Source organism: Opisthorchis viverrini (genome assembly GCF_000715545.1).
Source record: "Opisthorchis viverrini unplaced genomic scaffold opera_v5_3, whole genome shotgun sequence".
In the NCBI taxonomy this organism is placed as follows: domain Eukaryota; kingdom Metazoa; phylum Platyhelminthes; class Trematoda; order Opisthorchiida; family Opisthorchiidae; genus Opisthorchis; species Opisthorchis viverrini.
The window spans coordinates 2,243,803-2,250,430 of NW_008751659.1; positions in this window are offsets into that span (position 1 = coordinate 2,243,803).

Below are 6,628 nucleotides of genomic sequence, written 5' to 3' on the forward strand. Positions count from 1 at the left end.
ACCCTGGTGTTCAAATAGCCTGTGAAGAAAACCTTGTCGATCTGGAATATGCAGATGACATCGTTCTCATGTTCGAAGAGGCGAAGGCGCAAGTACTCTTGGATGAACTGACCAAAGTCATCCCGTCCTTTGGTATGCACTTTGCACCTACAAAGTGTACGGTCATGCTTGTGGACGTGCAGTCACTGAACACGCCCCTTACAATCCAGGGAGAGGTGTGAAGCCTTTTTTTTTATGTATCTTGGAAGTTGTATTGGTTCTGATTGCAGTGTGACAGATGAGGTGAATGCACGAATCTGCAAGGCTCGGGCTGCGTTTGCTAACTTGAGACACCTATGGCGTCAGAATGGTTTATCCCTGAATCTGAAGGGGCGTGTGTATCAATCTACAGTACGGGCTGTCTTGTTGTATGGCTGAGACTTGGCCTATTCGAGCAGCGGAACTGAGACGTCTTCAGGTGTTCGACACTCGTTGTCTCAGAACCATAACTCGTGTGAATTGGTGTCGGCGAATCCGTAATGAGGCAGTTAGAAAGCGTGTTTTCGGTTGTGTAATGAAGAAGAATGTGTCCGGCACCAGAAGATGTGTTGGTTGGGACATGTGTTACATATGCCGAACCATCGTTTGCCGAAGAGAGTGCTGTTTTCCATGCGCAATTCAGAGTGGCGTAAACAGAGAGGTGGCCAACCCTTGAATTGGCAGAGGAGTATGAAGGCGATCACGAAACGCTTGGGTGCTGTCGGTGCCATTCGCCTTCCAGGATGGGGACCGCGTGATCCTCACTGTGAGTGAATTGCCTGAATGAATGTCTGGAGGTGTAGGCACCTCGGAATGATTGTGTTAAGCTATCACTAAGTTCCTTCCCCGTCCACCTTTATTCTTTTCTTTACAATAAGGCTTTCAAATAAGTCATGGTTGTACGGCAGTGAAGCATCTGTGTTGAACACTGATGTCATGCTGTCGATGGTGATGATGATGATGAATCCTTGATCCATGAGCATCAAGTAGGATTTCAACCAGGTGGAGGCTGCGTTGGCATCACCACATTCCGTCAGGTGTTGGAGCAACGCCATATGCACAGAAGACCTGCACTCTTGGTGTTCCTTGACTTCAAAGGTGCGTTCGATGCTGCTGACTGATGAGGGCAATTAACCACACTTGCTCAGCGGGGGATACTGCGAATGTTTTGGACATAATCAGGTCCTTATATTCCTCTACTTCTCAGACACTATACAGTGAAACGGCTAAAATTTTTCCTACGGAGGATGTCTGACAGGGATGTCTGCTCTCTGCATTCTTGTTTCATGTTTGATGCCAGGAAATTCATACCAGCAGGCAACGAGTATGACGGTGCACGCAAATCCCTCAAACCCCAAATAGTGAAGAACCTAAGGTAAAATCAAGAGCTCTGATGGACATGGAAAGCTCGGGAGATGGAGAAGGCTTCTGCGACGTGAAACAACCACGCCCTATATCATCTGATTCGATCGACTGGTCTTAGGAAACAAACGGTCAGTGAAATGATAAGTGAATAAGATGGCTCATTAATTCACCCCCAAAAACATCGACTAGAAAGATGGACTGAACTTTTCAAAGAACAGTTTAACTGGTCTGATGCAACGCGGTGTGTGGAGATAGTGCATAAGAGCGAATGGAAGGCAAACCTTGATCGTCCGTCGGAAGAAGAAATAAAGTACAAAATATCCGTACTAAAACGTGGGAACGTACGAGGATCGGACGGTCTCTGATGGCATCGAAGGTGCCCTCTGGTCTTATCCTTCGAAGGTTGACTGATCACAAGGAGAGGCAGGTACGTGAAAACCAAGCTGGATTCTGTCCTGCGAGAGGATGTCTTGGTCACATCCCCACCCTCCGGTAGATTATGGAACAGCGATACTGCTTCCAGCAATCAACAATGGTTGTGTTCTTTGACTTAAAATCTGTCTTTGACTCTATGGACAATCAGGCATTATGGCAGTTTCCATGGAGCAAAAGTCTCCCCGATAGATTCTTGACCCTCTGTAAGGCACTGTACGCCATCTCCCGGGGCCGTGTGAAAGTCTTCAGGAAAAGTTTCTGAGTTCACTACATCAAGTGGTGAACAGAGCTGTCCTTTTGTACCTTTTCTTCAAATTCGTCATTGATACGACCACCGAAGACTCACTAGCAGCCTCTGATGTCTGTGAGGTCGAAGTGCTTCTCTGGCGTCTGCTCATAGATGTACGCAGACGACATAGCTCTTACAAAATTCACCCCGTGGCAATGTAAACAATATTAACTAATCTAAACAATTCCGCCTCATGCTTTGGTATGCGCTTCACACCGGTAGAGAGCTAAGTGCCAGGGCAAGACTAGGTATGCTCGGAAGCTAACTTCATGCTTGCGGATGAGCCGATTAAGATAGTTGGCAAATTTGTTTACCTATGCAGCTGTATCAGTCCCGATGGTCTCGCCAAAGACTATGTTTCCATCCGGGGAAGGCCACAGCAGCTTTTGTGAACTTAAGTCACCTGTGACGTAGGCATGACATCAGCTTCTCTGTCAAGGGTCGAGTTTACAATGCTGCGGTGCGCTCCATATCACTCTGCGGATCGGAAACCTGGCTGCTGCGCGCCGAAGACTCAGTGTTTCATCATTGATGTCTCCGGAGCGTTGCCCGTGTCTGGTGGGATTAGATCAGCAATGCTGAAGTACATCGAATGGTATTCGAGAGAAATAACTCACCTACGGTAGATGAACTGTTCGCACTACATAGGTTGTACTGACTTGGCCACGTTCTCCGTATGCTAGTCAACGGACTTCCCCGAGGGGTTCTCTTATGAATAGAAAATCGATCCTGATTGAGCGCAAGAACAAGGGTGAATAGCGTAGAATGAGTAGTGCTTTACTTGTTTAATAATATACGTACCTAAACTAAAAGTGAAGGCGAAAGCATAGTTAGTACAAAAGACAATGTGAACACAAAGAATATTCATGACATTCACCCAGACCGTTAGATTGTGTGTAGAGAGGGATAACTCGGACATGAGTACTGAATGAATGATTGTAAAAATCTAATGAGTAGTGATAAGCGTGGTCAGACTTCTCGGTTCCTTAAAATGTAGGGCCGCGTACGCTGCTGGAGCCTGGCTAAATCAGAGATGCTAGGGTCATATGTATTTGGAGATGCAGGTACATCGCCCGGGCACGGTGGTGAGACTGAAGCATGATTGATATTATCCTCAATGTTACTGTGCGGAGGCGCGTGCCAGTCAGACAGGGGGGGTGTATGAACACCATTGCCTTCACTGGATGGGGTACCCGTGAAATCGTTACATGTGTGCGACCACCACGAGAAGCGAGATGGCAGACGGATACAGTGCCTTCTTTTCCGCCCGGAAAGCGAACATGAGCGTAATGTGGATTACAATTTATAAGTTCGACTTCTTCAACGACGGGTTCATACTTTGAGGCACGGTCAAGTCTTTTCAGTAAAACAAGTCCTGGAACAGTTAGCCAAGTTTGTATAGACAAACCACAGGATGACCGACGTTCAAACCGATACATCCGTTCATGTAGAGTGGCATTCATGGAGACGCAGAGAAAGGACCGTATAGAATGGAGGGCATCTGATAGGGCCGACTCCCAGTGACATTTGAAGGCCTTTCTTCTTGAGTCTGAGCTGGATTGCGTTCCTAGAGTGTCCCGTTGAGGTGTTCGACTTGCCGTTCATCTGGGCATTATTAGAAGTTGTTGGGCTGGTGCAAACTCTATCATGTCAGAATGTGGACAGTTCGTCAGATATTAATGAGGAGCCACTGTCTGAATGTATATATGCAGGCATTCCAAACGAAGAGAATAATTCCCATAGACATTTAATAACTGTAGATGCACATGTATCTGCGCAGGGAAAGGCAAACGGAAGAGAAAACTCGTCAGCGATGGTAAAGAGATATCGGTTCCGAGCAACAGAAGGTAGAGGTCCTTTAAAATTAATGCTAATTCGTTCGAGTGGCTGAGTCGCTTTGCTGAGCCTAGTGGGAAGTGACTTGTAAAACTGTGGTTTGATGGCTGCACTTTGCGGTGATGTCTTTGACTTCTTGGAGGGAAAGCGTCAAGTTTTTGGAAAGAATAAAGTGGTGCATGCGAGTAATTCCGGGATGGCACAAGGACTCGTGAATTTCTTCCAAGTTACCGCTGCCGACCACATTAGCGCATAGTTTAGGCGATAAGATTTCAGCAACCAGGTTGTCTTTTCCAGATCTGTATCTGACATCGTAGCTAAAAGCGGAGAGTTCCATTTTCGGTCGCTGGATTTTATCATTTTTCATCTTACTTTTCTGCGACAAACCATACATAAAGGAAACTGACTGCTGGTCAGTGGTAAGCTTGAAGTGCTTCCTGAAGAGATGATGCTTCCATTTACGGATAGATTCAACGATGGCGAATGCCTTCTTCTCAACAGCTCGGTGTCGGTGTTCTAGAAAAGAAGGCCACCGGTCGGCCGTTCTGAGTCAGAGGTGCAGCAATGGCTATGTCTGAGGCGTCCATCTCGATAACCAACGGTGCGTTGTAGTCAACTGTCACAACCATAGCGTTCTCTAACTCTTAATTTTAGAGGGGCTTTTGCACACGCTTTCTGACAAGCACACTGATTTTGTCAGAGAAGCATGCCATCCATTGCGAATGCTAAGCAAACATACCAACAACTCGTTGGGATTTAGCGTTATGTGGATGAGCGGTGGACAAATAGGGCTCATTCGGTCAGGATCTGGTTTGATAATTCCTTTAGAGACTTCATAGCCGAGGAGGCATGCTTTTACGGCTGCTATGATGCTTCTCTTACAGTTAAGGTTAATTCCATATTTTCTCATTACAAAGAAAGATTTGAGGTTCTGGTCATGCTCACTTTGGGTAGTCCCACAAACAGTGACGTTGTCGGTGTAAGCGTAGGTTCTCAGACTTGATTATACGGTCAGTAGTGTGTTGAAAGCGTGCTACTCCTTTGGTTACACCGAAAGGAATACGACGGAACTGAAACAGCTCGCATGCTTCAAAAGCCGTATACGGTTTGTCTTTCTCACTGATTGGAACTCGATGGTATGCACTGAATAGGTCTAATGTGTTGAAGACAGCATGACGGGAAATTTCTTCGATCATTTTATCCAGTCGCGGTAACGGATACGCGTCTATGTATGTGAACCAATAATGGTTTGACTGTAGTCCACTACCATGCGTCTTTTGTGGTCTGAATTTTTCACGACCAGTATTTGAGCCCTCCAGCGAGAATTCGGAGGTTCGATTATACCTTCATTCAATAGTCGATTAACTTCAGAGCGGATGAACTGTTCATCATCAGGATTATGAAGTCGTGATTTTGTAACGATAGGCTCGCAATCGGGTCAGGAAAAAGAAGGTTATACGACCGTAGCAGCGGGTAGACCGCAAAGGGTGAATGGACCTCGGTTTCCACCGAATATGATTTCAACTTTGTTATGTAGACCAAGGAAGTCGTGGCCTAGCAGCACGTCACCACACAGACTACGTAATACCAATACTTTGATTTTTTCTCAAACGGTACCCCTGTGATCGATGGATGCGTAGCAGTAGCCTCTAGTTGAACACGTCAGAAAGGTAGATGCCATGGTAATCGCAGAATCGTTAGGATAAATCTTCTAGCCATGTTTACGAACCACCAAAGGAGATATATAGCTGCTCGAACTGTAGTCCATACCATGCGTCTTTTGTGGTCTGAATTTTTCACGACCAGTATTTGAGCCCTCCAGCGAGAATTCGGAGGTTCGATTATACCTTCATTCAATAGTCGATTAACTTCAGAGCGGATGAACTGTTCATCATCAGGATTATGAAGTCGTGATTTTGTAACGATAGGCTCGCAATCGGGTCAGGAAAAAGAAGGTTATACGACCGTAGCAGCGGGTAGACCGCAAAGGGTGAATGGACCTCGGTTTCCACCGAATATGATTTCAACTTTGTTATGTAGACCAAGGAAGTCGTGGCCTAGCAGCACGTCACCACACAGACTACGTAATACCAATACTTTGATTTTTTCTCAAACGGTACCCCTGTGATCGATGGATGCGTAGCAGTAGCCTCTAGTTGAACACGTCAGAAAGGTAGATGCCATGGTAATCGCAGAATCGTTAGGATAAATCTTCTAGCCATGTTTACGAACCACCAAAGGAGATATATAGCTGCTCGAACTTTCTATATCTGTGAGGGCCTGAGGCGATGTCCCGTTCACCTTTATACTGGTCACCGTGCGGGGCAAGCAGTTCGGGGCCGCAGCAATCAACAGGGAAGATAAGACAAAATTCGTCGTGCAATCTGAATGTTTTTTTTTACAAACTTGGATCGACAAACTCGCTGAAAATGGTCTGTTTTGCCACGTGATTTACGAACTGCTCTTGCGGGGCATTTTGACCGTGGATGTCTGGAACGACCGCAAAAGTAACATATCTGGGAATTGGTTGACGCGATATAAGGGGAGGTTGAGTGTGGAGGGGTAACTGCAGATGTTTGTGAAGGTGCTGCAGCCGCCTGGTTATGCGAGTATGACTGAGGTTGTTTGTAGGCCAATTCTAATAACCTAGCCAATTCACGTGCTTCATCGAGAGTGAGTTCATTT